Source organism: Bubalus bubalis, chromosome 7, assembly GCF_019923935.1.
Source record: "Bubalus bubalis isolate 160015118507 breed Murrah chromosome 7, NDDB_SH_1, whole genome shotgun sequence".
Lineage (NCBI taxonomy): Eukaryota > Metazoa > Chordata > Mammalia > Artiodactyla > Bovidae > Bubalus > Bubalus bubalis.
The window spans coordinates 70,063,268-70,080,143 of NC_059163.1; positions in this window are offsets into that span (position 1 = coordinate 70,063,268).

Below are 16,876 nucleotides of genomic sequence, written 5' to 3' on the forward strand. Positions count from 1 at the left end.
TTTAGGATAGAGATTACAACAATGTGCTAGCAATCTTCCTAATGATACCTTTGTGACATGGTCCTGAATTAAATCATATATGGGAGAGACTATTGAGACTCTTCATTGCATTCCTGAGTAGTAACCTATGTTCAGTTATTGAACCAATGAGATGGGATTAACATTCCATTGTCTAGATTTCCAAAGCTTGTAATACTGTGTGTTTTTTATTTTTTTCATATTCTCTTTTGAGTTCAAGTCTCCTAAATACTCACCGATTATTTCATCTGGAATATGTAAAGATAAATTGAGAGGTTTAATAAGGTATACAATTAAACCTTTGCTTTTCTTTCTTAGTGGAAATTCTACAATTTTAATGGTGGAATCATGACTGTCTTGAAGTAGACATGGTCTGAGACCTTGTTCTAGACAATGGAGTTGGTATTCTAGTTACAGATTTGGGAGTCTTAATTGAATGTATTGTATGAAATGAGGTGTTGTGTGACAGACTTTTTAATGGGTGCTTGAGCAATTTACAAAATGCATTAATTCAAAGAGAGTAAGCAAACTGAAACATGAAAAATAGGCAGAGAAAGGGAGAAATAAGGTCTGATTCAAATACATTCAACAGATTATAGAGCTATTACTTGAAACACTGGACTAGGACTCTCAACTTCTATAATGTTAAGATTACTTCCCTATATGGTAATATATAATGGCCTAAGATATAAAATAATGAAACTCCCAACCAAGAGAAGATGCCTGATCTTAAGATTTTGCCATGGATTAATCTTGTCTATGCATTATTCTATTATAGTGGTCTTGGTTTCTGGGATTGTCTCTGAATTCCTGAATATGACATTTTGCATCCAGAACACAGACACTGTTTCACCCTCACCTGATTTATTTCAAATCCACAAAGTACTTACAAAATTCCTTTGCATTTTTAATTATAATAATATATATTACATATTATATATAAAAACATATTTTATTGAACTATAATTGACTTGATTGAAAAATTTTAGTATTATAATCCATATAAAGTTATTATAAAATATTCCCCATATTCCTTACATTATATCCTTGTTTCTTATTTATTTTGTACTTAGTACTTTGTGTCTTTTAATCCCCATTCATCTATTTTGCCCTTGCTCTAATCCCTCTCTGCATTGGTAACATCTAGAAAACAATTTTTTTTCTACTTATAAGTCTGTTTCTGTCATTCATTTGTTTTATATTTTGGATTTCCCATATAAGTGATAACATACAGCATTTATCTTTCTCTGACTTATTTAACTGTCATACCCTCTAGGTTCATCTATGTTGTTTAAACTGGCAAATTTCATTTTTCTCTATGACTGAGAAATATTTTATTATATATATATTCCATATCTTCTTTATCCATTCATCTATTGATGGACACTTAGGCTGCTTCCATATTTTGGCTATTGTAAATAATGTTGCTATGAACATTGGGGTCTATACATTTTCTCAACTTAGTGTTTTCATTTTCTTAAGAAATATACCCAGGAATGGAATTGCTATATTATAGAGTAGTTCTGTTTTTCGTTGTTTGAGGAACCCCTTCCATTTTCTCCATAGTGGTTGTACCAGTTGTGCATTCCCACCAGCACTGTACTAATATTCCTTTTTCTCCATATTCTTGCTACACTTATTACTGCTTGTCTTTTTGAGGATGGCCATTCTGACAGATGTGACATTATACTTTATTGTGATTTTGATTTTCATGTCCCTGGTAATTATTTATGGAGTCACAAAAGACTGAATAGCCAAAGTAATCTTGAGAAGAAAAAAAAAGAACAAAGCTGCAAATAGCATGCTTCTGGATTTCAGATTATACTATTAATACAAAGCTACAGTAATCAAAACAGTATGGCAACAGCACAATAACAGATATACAGATCAATGGACCCAAATAGTCCAGAAATGAGAAAAAAAAAAAAAAGTCCAGAAATAAACTCACACACATATGGTCAATTGATCTATATAGCAAATAAGACAAGAATACACAATAGGGAAAAGAATCTCTTCAGTAAGTAGCATTTGGAAAACTGGACAGCTGAATATAAAAGGATAAAATTAGAACATTTTCTCACACCATACACAAAAGAAACAAAATTGATTAAAAACCTAAATAAAAGAAACAATTAAACTCCTATAAGAAAATAAAACAGTATACCCTTTGACATGAAAGTGAAAGTGAATAGGTTTTAGCAATTTTTTTTTTCTTGCTTCTGTCTCCTCAAGCAAAGGAAACAGGAACAAAAATTAACAAACTGGACTCAATAAAGCTTAAAAGTTTTTGCACATTGAAGGAAACCATCAACAAAATGAAAATACAACCTACTGAATGGGAGAAAAATATTTGTGAATGATGTTACTGTCAAGACTTAATACCCAAAATATAAAGAACTTACACAACTCAATATCAGTAAAATAAACAATCTGATTTTAAAAAATGGACAGAGGACTCAAATAGGCATTTTTCCAAAGAAGACATACAGATGACCAATAAGCACTCAAAATTCCTTTGAACTTGAGTGCCAACATGGAGTCATAATAATGTTTCCAAATAATATAGAAAGGTTGGCAATGTTACTGTGATTGAGATCCTAGATCATCTGGCATTAAATATATAAAATGTGGCTTTCTGGAGAAATAAAATCAATATGAGAAAATACACACACAGAGAGATTTAATATAAGAAATTGGCTAATGCAAATATGGAAGCTTAAAACTCTCAAGATCTGTACAATGAATCAGCAAACCAGATACCCATGAAAACTGAGGATTTAATTCAAGTTTGAGTTCAACAAATGCCTGAGAAATGGTGTAGTTCCAGTCCAAATGGCAGTAGCTTGGGACTCAAGAGAAAATGCTTCAGTTTGAGTCCAAAGACAGGAAAAAATTGAATGACCGAGTTCAAAGGCAATCAGACAGGAAGAATTCTCTTACTTGGGGAAAGGTCATAATTTTTGTTTAATTCAGGTTTTCATCTGATTAGATTGCATGAGGGCTACCTACTTTAAAGAGGGAAATCTGCTTTTCTCAGTCTACCAATTTAAATGTTAGTCTCGCCCAAAGAACTCTCAGAGACACACCCAAAATAATGTTGACTCAATATCTGGGTATCCTATGGCTTAGTCAAGTTGACCCAAAAAATCAATCATCACACACTTGAAGTGTTGAAAAACCAGCTGAGAGAGTAGAAAAGAGTAACAAAAGAGAATTTTGGCAGGTTTTAGTCCAGATAAATTCTGAGACAATAGCCTATGCCCAGAGTGCAACTTTCATCTGTTTGCAGTTTGCAGAGCAGAATTAATATTTAAGACTGTAGTGTCTAGGATCAGGCAGATATGATTTTAAATGTTAGTAGATTTACTTAATAGGGCTGTGATACTGGGCATTTAGTAAACAATGCTGAAGCATGTTTTCCTTATATATAAAATGGGAAATGTAATAATATCTGCCTTATGAGGTTTCTAAAATAAATATAATATACATAAAACACTCAGAACATTGATAACATAGATCTGACAAATGAATTTTCAGGTGTTGTTAACATATATATCATTACCATTATTTGAATGAACAGGTTGGATCTCTTAGAAATACTCAAGATGAAGGAGAAATCCACTTCATTGAATACCTTCTCAGGAGTGGACTTATTTTCATTTTAATGGATTTGATCACATATTTCTTTTCCTTTTAGAAATTGTACTTTTTTTTGTAGAAATCAATAGTCTACAACAGATATCTCTAAAACATTACAGCTCACATATTCCTGCAAAGCTTAGCTGATCCTCCCAGCATTTATTATGTATCTGATTGAGTGGGGTAAGTAATCCTCCTATTACATTTAAAAATTAAATAACTGCTTTGGTCTGATAATGTCACAAAAGATTTTATAGCACAAGAAAGGCATGAGCAGCTTTTGATGGAGACTGAATCACAGAATGGAAGAGAATTAGAAATGATATTTCCCATGTCTTTGCTCATGGTCTACTAAGTAATGATTTTCTTATATCACAGGGTATCCATTTCTCTTTCTCCTAAATGAAAAATCTATCAGAAATACAAAATGAGGGTTTTAAAAAATCAATTGTGAACAGTATTATACATGTTCACCGACTTGATTCTTATCTGCAAATAATGGCATTTTTTGAATTCTTACTGGGGTAGAGGTGGTAAAGTAGGTGTACTACAAGGCTAAGCACCCCCAGAGTTGACATGTGGATACTACAGTCCAAAGATCCACAAGCAAAAGAAGTCTGGGGAGCACTGAGTCATTATGTGCTCACGAGATGTACTTGCTGATGGCTTCACGAGAGTACTTGCTTTGGCAAATCAGTAGTGAGTTATCTAGGTGGGAGTTGGCAAAAATAAATTCTCTGAGCAGTGCAGTAGAATGTAGAGTTAGGAGACAGACTCTGGAAACATACAGCTTAAGGTTTCCATCCTGGATCCAGCATGGAACAGTTATCGAACAATTTGTGTGTTATTCTCACACTTAAATTTCCTTATAGATGTACTTCCCATATTTCAGATCACTTCAAGAAGATAATATATGTAAAATTCCTTACAATTATTGTTTAACTTTTTTATTTTATAGAACCCACCTACACAAACATTTTCATTAGGGAGTAGAACTCACATCTTAGGTTGTAAAACAGACAGGCTTGCTCATGATGTCATCATCATTTTCTTTGGCTTCAGGACACCAGGCAGCAGTTGAATTTGGAATAACCCAACTAAGGGGATTCAGTAGCCACTTATTTTTTTATATTGCAAAAATTTTATCATAGACCACGTGAGCATGGAATAAGCCTCAGAGACAGAGACCATGACTATGACTCATGGAAAATACCACACTGGTATCCTGATATCTTGCCAATCTTCTTCTGTCTTCTTGGAATCTGCTTCACCTCCCGGAGGAAGTTACTGGGTCTCCAAGGGGGCGAAATTGCAAGTTCATACTCAGCAATACTCATCACCTGCTTCAGAGCAGGTAAAGGGCTAACTGTATCTGATTAAGTGTTGGAAGATGTCACATCAGGTTTAACTTTATTTTCCTGAAGTCTTCATAGGACAGCCAGAACAAAAAAATGCTAAATCTTGTCGGAAGTCAAAAGACACCACATACAGGTATAATACAAAAGGAATGGGAAATACAAAAGGAAAAATAGCACAGATACTATGAACTGCTATAGAGATGAAATGTAGCATGTCGACCAGTAGTGTTTCTGCTTCCTGCACCCCTACCTCCAATAACCATGAGACCAATAGGATGTGCAGTGACATCTTCTGGAGGTTTGAGGTAATGTTGGAAAGGACAATGATCTGAACCTTGACCCAGGTCTGGCCCATCCAGAAATCCAGTTGGAAATATTAGGATGATTTCTGCTTCCAAATATGAAGATGAGAAGCAAAGGATGATGTGGAAAACCCATATTTCCATGAATTCAGGTAAAGTCACACCATTTTGACAAAGAGACGGTTTTCACTCATCTCAAGGATGTGACCTCTCTCAATCAGAATCACTAACAATACTATGGGATATGAATTATTATAGGAATTAGACCAATTCAGGGAAGAGACGGGGAAGTGAAAGTCTAAAAGTATGAGGGAGTGGTAGGGATTAGAAGATGAAGGAAAAGAATGACTAATTAGTATTAATTAATACTAATTAATTAATTAGTTATAACCAAGCATTTCCAGAGCCAGAAGTAAGACCATGAATGGGGCAACTTGTGCAAAGGTCTATAGGAACATGTTTCCTCACACACCAACCTCTATGGGTCCACAGTTGAACGTGTGTGGTGGTGGGGTCAATGATGCTCTTTGTCAGCAAAGCCAGAAGCTGGGAAGAAAAACTGCATATAGAGCAGAGGAAAGTGAAAACAAACTGAAATCCACTTATTACCTCTAGGTCTTCTTTACTGTATCTGACTGCAAAAACACCTTCAGAAGCAGTGGTTACTGATTCACTTTTGTCTTATAAACTATGCATATATTTTTCTTGTGGCCAATGCTAGTTTGGTAACATACAGGGATGCAGTTCTAGGTATAACAAAAGTGACACAACACAGTTAACAGGCCAAGCCAGGATTGAATGGCAGACTAAAAATATAGCAGTAGAGGAGTGTGGATGACATCTATTTTTTGAGTGAAAGACTTATAGCTGCCCAGGTCTCCAATGTCATGGAAATTAGTTGATGTTCAGTCATTAAGTCACGTCTGACTCTTTGGGACCCCGTGGACTGCAGAACGCAAGGCTTCCCTGTCCTTCTTTATCTCCTGGAATTTGCTAAAACTCATGTCCATTGGGTCAGTGATGCTATCCAACAATACTATCTTATGTTGCCCCCTTCTTTTACCTTCAATTTTTCCCAGCATCAGAGTCTTTCCCAATGAGTTGGCTTTTTGCATCAGGTGGCCAAAGTATTGGAGATTCATGAAAACGGAAAGACTCTGGGAGACAAATCCCAGAGAGCCAACAAGAACTGCCAAGGCTAAAAGAGCCAATTTTTTGAAGTCACCTGCTTTTGGTATCGTTACTGGGTTAATAAATAAATGAGACCAAGTTCAAGAATAGTCTCAAAACTCACACAAACACACATACACACACACACAAACCCTCTGGCTCTATAATACCGGAGAAACCTTTTGTTGCAGTAGAGTCGCCTAAGGGACTTCCTTGAGGCTGTCATAAATACTAAATGTACGTGACCTTTTCCCTTGGGTGTACAGCCATCCATGATTTTGCCAAGCTCTTTTTGCAGTAAAGTCTTTTGCAATAAAATCCACCCAAGGATGGAGAAAGCTTGGTGATGAAAATCTAAATTGGACTACTAGGGTTGAATATAAATCACAAATTTAAATGACAAATAATAACAAGAACTGCTGCATTGAACTAAGCTAACTTGAATTAGCAAGACCAATTTTCCCAATACTAAGAAACAGAGCCTCCTGAGGTAATGTGAATCTAAAGAAAGTGAGTATTTTAAACAAATCTTGACTTTACACTGTTGCAGTCACCATGCAGCCTCCTTGAGGGCATGTCATAAATGCTAAATGGATGTGACCTCTTTCCCTTGAGTACACTGCTAAGCATGAACTTGCCAAGTTCATCAGCCTCCTGCTTTAGGCTTCTAAGCTGCTCTCATAAAGACCAGCCTCTGAAACTAAGTCTGTTTCCCTAGCCCCAATCAGGTACACAACTAGTCCTTTTTATCATCAAAGCCTGGTGATGCTGCAGCCCCAGCCTGCTTTGCCTCAGAGTCTGTCCCAATATGACATTTATAGAAGCCAAAAGAATGTTTTCCTTCAATGGTTTACATTCCAATGACTGACACTAAGTCTTAAATATCTGCTCAGTTTGGAGACTTTCCATTGGCTTAAAACTTCTCTTATACAAAATGAAAAGTGATTTCTTCTTAAATATGGGTAAAATCCTGTACCATGTTCAGAGAGATTAAGAAGCTTAGAAAAGCATTTTGTCACAAGAATTCTGCAAAGGAAGTTATCTAACTGTGCAATTCTAATACTTTACAGAGGGGGCTCTTTAAGAAATTTCTCCACCTGTTCAGGTCAAAGGGTATACTATGAAGCATAATTTGAGTTTATATAAGAAATGGACACCGAGAGTAAAAAAATAGAAATACTTAGATCATACAAGCCTACTGATTGCTTCCGTAGGTCCCAAAAAATCACTTGTGCATGCTTCCAGTAGATTATTAAAGAGACCAAAATAGAACCACTCACTATCTTTATTAACTTGGAATATCATAGTTCTAAACAACACTAGAAATGAATCTAAACTCTAGAAATAGGCCAGATCTCCAGTTACAATGTCTGTTTTTATAAAAGAATAATGAGATAGAATGTGAAAAAATTTAAATCAGCTGGACAAAATTACATCACATATCTTTTTAAATCTAGATATAATTAAATTGGTAAAAGTTGCAATGCTTTTTTAACAACTAATTCTGTGTATGATATTGCTAGATGTTTTCCTCTCAAAATACAATCCAAGCAAAATGAAAGAAAACATAAATTGTTTTCTAGGGAACTAGAAAATATATTGATATATTTCCTTCAGGTAACACTATCCAAATTGCAAGATAATATCAGTCTAGGGAAAATAGAAAATATAAGTAGCTACATTATTGATTTTTAAGAAAGTTGTGAAAATAATTTGGATGAATATGAATTCAGATGATCCTGATTCTAAACCAAGAAAGTCCAGGTGTGAATCATTCTTTATCAGATCATTTCATAGCCATTGGGAAAAAGTATTTTGTTGTCTATATTGTGTAATTTGAAGGATGATTAGAAAGTCACTCCTTTCCAAAATATCTCTTATCAACAGCTACCACTATATTTGAAATATCATCATAAATTTATTATTTTGGTAGAAACATCCCTTCCTTTTTGCAAAGAAATCAATATTTATAATCATATGACTAATTACATTTTGCTGATCATTTATTATATGCCAGAAATTCTGTTAAACATCAAGTGAATCATTTCAAATAGCCATTGGAATAAATCTATGAGAAAAGTATTATCTTCATCTGACAAAAGAAGAAAAAAAAAAAAAAAGGAGCATGAAGAAGCTAAATAACTTACCAGATGTCACATAGCTGAACAGTGGTGGAACTTCATGTTCTAATTCTTTGAGACTAACTTGATGCTTTGTATGCATATTTGTCTTTTGAAGCACACTTCATGTTTTGGGTGTCAAAACTATATTTATCCCTCAATATGAAGCCTTCTGGGCTTCCTAGGTGGCTTAGTGGGTAAAGAATCTGCCTGCAGTGCAGGACCTACAGACAGACACAAGTTCAATCCCCAGGTCAGGAATATCCCTGGGAGGAGGGCATGGCAACCCACTCCAGTATTCTTGCCTAGAAAATGCCATGGACAGAGAATCCTGGTGGACTACAGTCCATAAGGTTGCAAAGAGTCAGACGCCACTGAAGCAACTGAGCACACACGCATATGCTATCCATCTATGATGACCTAGAGCCAGACATCCTGGAATGTGAAGTCAATTGGGCCTTAGAAAGCATCATTATGAACAAAGCTAGTGGAGATGATGGAATTCCAGTTGAGCTATTTCAAATCCTGAAAGATGATGCTGTGAAAGTGCTGCACTCAATATGCCAGCAAATTTGGAAAACTCAGCAGTGGCCACAGGACTGGAAAAGGTCAGTTTTCATTCCAATCCCAAAGAAAGGCAATGCCAAAGAATGCTCAAACTACTGCACAATTGCACTCATCTCACATGCTAGGAAAGTAAGGCTCAAAATTCTCCAAGCCAGGCTTCAGCAATATGTGAACCATGAACTTCCTGATGTTCAAGCTGGTTTTAGAAAAGGCAGAGGAACCAGAGATCAAATTGCCAACATCCGTTGGATCATAGAAAAAGCAAGAGAGTTCCAGAAAAACATCTATTTCTGCTTGATTGACTATGCCAAAGCCTTTGACTGTGTGGATCACAATAAACTGTGGAAAATTCTGGAAGAGATGGGAATACCAGACCACCTGATCTGCCTCTTGAGAAATTTGTATGCAGGTCAGGAAGCAACAGTTAGAACTGGACATGGAACAACAGACTGGTTCCAAATAGCAAAAGGAGTTCGTCAAGGCTGTATATTGTCACCCTGCTTATTTAACTTATATGCAGAGAACATCATAAGAAACACTGGACTGGAAGAAACACAAACTGGAATCAAGATTGCAGGGAGAAATATCAATAACCTCAGATATGCAGATGACACCACCCTTATGGCAGAGAGTGAAAAAGAACTCAAAAGACTCTTGATGAAAGTGAAAGTGGAGAGTGAAAAAGTTGGCTTAAAGCTCAACATTCAGAAAACAAAGATCATGGCATCCGGTTCCATCACTTCATGGGAAATAGATGGGGAAAAAGTGGAAACAGTGTCAGACTTTATTTTTCTGGGCTCCAAAATCACTTCAGATGGTGACTGCAGCCATGAAATTAAAAGACGCTTACTCCTTGGAAGGAAAGTTATGACCAACCTAGATAGCATGTTCAAAAGCAGAGACATTACTTTGCCAACAAAGGTTCGTCTAGTCAAGGCTATGGTTTTTCCTGTGGTCATGTATGGATGTGAGAGTTGGACTGTGAAGAAGGCTGAGTGCCGAAGAATTGATGCTTTTGAACTGTGGTGTTGGAGAAGACTCTTGAGAGTCCCTTGGACTGCAAGGAGATCCAACCAGTCCATTCTGAAGGAGATCAGCCCTGGGATTTCTTTGGAAGGAATGATGCTAAAGCTGAAACTCCAGTACTTTGGCCACCTCATGCGAAGAGTTGACTCATTGGAAAAGACTCTGATGCTGAGAGGGATTGGGGGCAGGAGGAGAAGGGGACGACAGAGGATGAGATGGCTGGATGGCATCACTGACTCAATGGACTTGAGTCTGAGTGAACTCCGGGAGTTGGTGAAGGACAGGGAGGCTTGGTGTGCTTGGATTCATGGGGTCACAAAGAGTCGGACACAACTGAGCGACTGATCTGATCTGATCTGATAATTACCACAGGCAAATGTATTGCCTAGATCAGCTGTTCTATAATAGCTCATGTTACATTGATTTGAAATGGTTTTCCATATCCCTTACTAGATTGTATTTTGTGTGGGCAGTGAACACATCTTTTTTATAGTTGTTGCTGTTACTGCATTATTATTATAATCATTATTATTGCTATTCTTAGTGTTCTCAGAATTGAATGCAATACCACCTGCATATTTAATGCTTCACACATGTTCTCTGAATGAAAGTATGTAAAATTAAATTAATATTGGCATATCTTATAAGGGTTCATGTTGCCTTCCATCATGATTAGTGAAACTTCAAGTAATATGAAAAACCTGAATGCCTAAGATGTTAACAGATATTCCATATTTAGTCATAAACAGAAAAAATAAAAAGGGTATCAGAATCCTCTGTGGCTTTACATTGGAACAGACCTGCTTTTTGCTGGATAGATCACAATGTCCTAATCACACAGTGTAGGCAGTGATGACAAAGAAAAGCAGTTGAAATTTCCAACTATTAGAGAAATGCAATTTAAAACTACAATGAAATATCACCTCACATCAATCAGAATGGCCCCCATTCAAAAGTCTCCAAATGACAAATGCTGAATAAGATGTGAAGAAAAGAGGGACCTCCTCCAGTGTTGGTAGAAATGTAAATTGGTGCAGCGACTATGCAAAACAATATGGAGGTTCCTTAAAAAACTTACAGAGTTGCCATATGATCTAGCAATCCCACTCCTGGGCATTTATCTGAATAAAACTTAAATCAAAAAGATATATGCACCGCAATGTTCATAGTATCACTATTTACAATAGCCAACACACAGAAAGCACCTAAATGACCAATGACAGATGAATTCATAAAGATGACATATACATATACTCACTGACATGCTGCGATTCATGGGGTCGCAAAGAGTCGGACACAACTGATCTGATCTGATCTGATCTGACTATATAGATAGTTAGATAGATAATGGAATACTACCTAGCCATAAGAAAGAATTAAATAATGCTATTTGCAGCAATATGGATGAACCTAGAGACTATTCGTTTAAGTGAAATAAGTTAGAAAGACAAATACCAACTGATACCACTTATATGTAGAATCTAAAAATGTGGAAAAAATGGACTTATTTAAGAAACAGACACATAGACATAGAAAACAAACCTATGGTTACCAAAGAGGAAACAGGGTGGGGGAGAGATAAATTAGGAGTTGGGATTAGTAGATACATACTGCTGCTGCTGCTGAGTCACTTCAGTCGTGTCCGACTCTGTGCGACCCCATAGACGGCAGCCCACCAGGATGCCCTGTCCCTGGGATTCTCCAGGCAAGAACACATTTCTTCTCCAATGCATGAAAGTGAAAAGTGAAAGTGAAAGATACAAACTACTGTATATAAAATAGATAAACAAGGTCCTATTGTATAACACAGGGAACTATATTAAATATATTGTCATAAGCCATTTTGGAAAAGAATATGAAAAATATATGCATTACATATATATATATATATATATATATAATCACCTTGATGTATACCAGAAACTAACATAATATTTTAAATCAATTATATTTCAATAAAGAAGAGTGGTTAGAGCCTTTGTTTACAATTGGTGGATTAAACCTTCATGGCTAACTCCATTTCAGCCTGAAATTTGAACAAAATAAATTGGAGAAATAATAAACATAAATCAGCAGTAAAGAAGCTGCCTGCAGTGCAGGAGATGCAAGAGACGCAGATTCTATCCCTGGGTTAGGAAGATCCCCTAGGTAAGGAAATGCCAACCCACTCCAATATTCTTGCCTGGGGAATCCCATGGAAGAAGCAGCCTGGAGGGCTACAGTCCATGGGGTTGCAAGAGTCGGACGTGACTAAGCAACTAAACCACCACGATAAGGGAAAAATTACCAGGAAGCAGAGCCACTTCTGGTCCACATTCTATCTGGTGAAATTTTAAGCTCTCTGATTTTTTTTCTCTGTGAACCTAATGATGACTCTGTGGCAATAGATTATCTAACTGAGTTCATTGGTTTCTGGCCTATGTCATGCTCCTTCAGTTTCTGTAACCGTGTGCCTGCAAAACCTGCAAGTCATCTTATTTACTGATTTCATGAATGCTATTTAGCTAGTCATCATTCTAATAATGGCAGTGGCCACAAGGAGTTATCTCAAACCACTTTTTGTCTTCTTAAAATTCTCATGTCTTATGATCTCCCTTATTGCCATCAGCAAGCATACTTACTCTTTCCTAATTATTTAATCTGTGGTGACAGAAGGTTGAGTTGCTATTTGTTAGATGTGCTGAGTACATTCTATAGTTGCTAGGTGATACCAACCAGCACTAGCCTAAAATAGTTAATAATCTTCAGATTAAATTTTCTTGTTACTTTTTCTGTAAGCAGCACAAAGCACCTGGACCAGAGTGATTGAGACTGCATTATAAAATTCCTTGAATTCCAGAAACATTCTGATTGGTGCACAGATTAATGTAAAGGGTAGATTAATCTTTGTGAACCACTAGTTCAGCTGAAGCAGCTGCTCATATTTTAAATGCTAACATCATCATATTCTAGCACACAGAAGTATGATTTTCCTAAGAATGAAGATATCCAAAAGAGAAGCTAATAAGGCATATCTAAGCAGGGTGTTTGGTAATCATGAGATAACACTCTGGAGGGATTAGAAGCATGAGGCTACATTTCTGTCAAATTATTAGCTCATGATAACCCCTTCCTCCTTGTCACACCTGGCTGCCTAATTCCTATCCAATTAAAAGTGACATTTTCTGGTGATGTTAGCAATTTAACTGTATGCTTTTTTTTTTTTTTTTTTTTTTTGAGAAGCTTTTTGGAAGGCTGATCACTGAAAACTGGAGGGTTTTGTCCCTTAGATACCCCTGTTATAAAGAGGAAAAATTGTCTAAGACATATTAGGTAGGGCCTACCTACAGATCCAAAGTCATAACATGGTCTGTTCCATTCATATCATTGCAGCAGTAATTGCTGAGAACTACTCATCTCTTTTTAACAAATTCCTTTTCACTGCAACTAATTAGGTTGATTCTTTATGATACGTAGGGAAATTTTAAAAGTAAGGGATCCAAATTTTAAATTATGTAAAAATGTATCCATTGTACTCGTGAATGTGAATTTTATAACAAATAATTTTGATAATCATATATGCATAAGCTTATATACATATATGCACACATCCACTCATAGAGACATCAAAGACATTTGTAAAGAAATCTCACCACTTCCAGATATGTTTTAATTTTTAAGTTTCATATAATAAAATCCAATTCTTAAGCAACACATGAGTATATGTGTTAAATGACAAAAAACTGTCTCAAAATGCCATTTTAATACACTTTCACTCACTTAATATGACCTCAAACATTTTCTATGTTTATAAATGGTTTCCATAATGTTTTTATTTCCAAAATAATATCCCAATTTTGTTGAGCCTCAAAATTTGTTGAGGCTCCAAAATATTAATTTTCTTCCCCTATAATTAATTATTCTGACATGAACATAATATTAAACCAATATTTGATTTCCCTTGCCTCAAAATATTTTCCCAGAATAAATTCCCTAACATACTATTCCTAAACCTGAATGTATGACTCTTGCTGTTGTAGCTATATTGCTTTCTGCAGTTGCTTAATCCCACTCTACCATCAGCAGAGTGAACTGAATAGGTCAGAAGAGGATCCACCACTGCCCTGGTCTTGAAAAAAGATCAAGGCTATCACTTGACCTGCCCTCTACCCTCACATCACCATCACTGCTACTGAATGCGTACTGACAACTGGCTAATGACCACTTCTGAGAGCTCTAATTCCTTCCTGCTACAGACTTCCAGTGGGGTGCCCTGATTGGTACATTTTTCTGTCTTATGACATTCCTTATCCAAATTTTTTTTTTTTTTTTGCTCTAGTTTTGTACATCAGCTATTACTCTCATTTTAACTGTGGTGTTAGAGAAGACTCTTAAGAGTCCCTCAGACTGCAAGGAGATCCAATCAGTCCATCCTAAAGGAAATCAGTCCTGAATATTCATTGGACAGACTGATGCTGAAACTCCAATTCTTTGGACACCTGATGAGAAGAACTGACTCATTTGAAAAAGACCCTAATGCTGAGAAAGATTGAAGGTGGGAAGAGAAGGGGATGATAGAGGATGAGATGGTTGGATGGCATCACCTACTCAATGGACATGAGTTTGAGTAAACTCCAGGAGTTGGTGATGGACAGCGAGGCCTGGCATGCTGCAGTCCATGGGGTCGCAAAGAGTCGGACACGACTGAGCAACTGAACTGAATTGAAACGAACTATTACTCTAATTAATCCTGATAAGATACCACCTCAAGACTCCCTTCCAAAAGCCCTTTAGTTAGAGTAGTCACTATGATTGCTCTTCTATGTGATTACAACTCCATGAGAACAGCACTCAAAAGCACAAAATGGTTTATCTGGCATAGCAATACCCAGAACCTTCAAGACAATAAAATTGTGGTGATGATGTATCCTTCCAGGTTCTCAATGACCAACTGATGATGTAACCCACAATGGACAGGGTGTGGTCAATCACAAAAACATATCACAAGGACTCTACTGGAATTTTATTCATAATGCTAAAATCTCCAACATTTCAGTAAACTAAAATAATTAATACTGAAAAAGAAACACTATGGACTGCAAGAAAAATTTGAAAATAAGTATAACAAAATATTAAAATGTCTTGAAAAAATGTTTTCATCTCAGCAAAATCCATAGAGACTTCATGAAGAATGCTGTAGGTAAATTTTATAATTTACATTTGAGCAGTTTTAAGGCAACATGTATGCATTTAAATCCTAATTTTTAGTGCAAGAATCTACAAATAAAATGTATATAATGTGTTTTACCATTAAATAAGAAGAGCTTTAAGTAAAATCATATGAAGGCTACCATTCAGTATTTTCACTTGGTTTATAATGATGACAGATTACTTACTCTTCAGTTTACTTGCCTATTGTAGTGAATCTCCTTTTTAAAGAGATATATGCACTGTTAAGGGAGAAGGCAATGGCACCCCACTCCAGTACTCTTGCCTGGAAAATCCCACGGACGGAGGAGCCTGGTAGGCTGCAGTCCATGGGGTCGATAAGAGTCGGACACGACTGAACGCTTTCACTTTCACTTTTCACTTTCATGCATTGGAGGAGGAAATGGCAACCCACTCCAGTGTTCTTGCCTGGAGAATCCCAGGGACGACAGGGCCTGGTGGGCTGCCGTCTATGGGGTCGCACAGAGTCGGACACGACTGAAGTGACTTAGCAGCAGCAGCAGCATGCACTGTTAATTTTTTTTTACTATAGACAAATATACATAAGATTCACCATTTTAAGTATTTTTAAGTGTGTAACTTGGTGGTATGTACGTTCACAATGTTGTACAACCATCACTACTATCCAATTTCAGAACTTTTAAGTTATCCCAAATGGAAACTCTATAGCCATTAAAAAAATAACCACATTTCTTCTTTCTGCAATCCCTAGTAACTTTCATTATACTTTCTGGATCTATGAACTTGCCTATTCTAGGTAACTCTTATAAGCTGAAACACTTTATAACTGGCTTATTTCATTTAGCATTTTTCAAGGTTCAGTCATTTTGTAGCATGACTCAGAATATCATTCCTTGAGAAGACTGAATAATACCCTCCTGTACATATATACCACATTTTGTTTATCCATTCATCTATTGAGACATTCGGGTTATTTTCACATTTTGACTTGTGTGACTAATGCTGTCATATATACTGGCTTATAATGTCTCTTTGAGTTTTTACTTTCAATTATTTTATACATATACAGAGAAAAATGGGATTACTGGATCATATGGTAATTCTATTTTTAACTTTTTGAGTAACAAACAGTTTTTCTCAGGCCTGCACTATTCTACATTCCCACCACCAATGCACAACGTTTCCAATTTCTCCATATTGTAGAAAAAACTTGGTATTTTCCATTTAAAAAAATAATAGCCATCCTAAAAGGTAGTGCTAGTGGTAAAGAATTTGCCTGCCAATGCAGGAGATAGAAGTGAAACAAGTTCAATCCCTGGGTTGGAAAGATTCCCTAGAGGGCATGCAACTCACCCTAGTATTCTTGCCTGGAGAATCCGATGACAGAGAAGCCTGGCAGCTACAGTCCGTATGTTGGACACTACTGAAGCAACATAGCAGACATGCATCCTAAAAGGTGTACAGTGGTAAAGGCATAGGCAGTTTTAAACCCTCTTTTTTTACTATA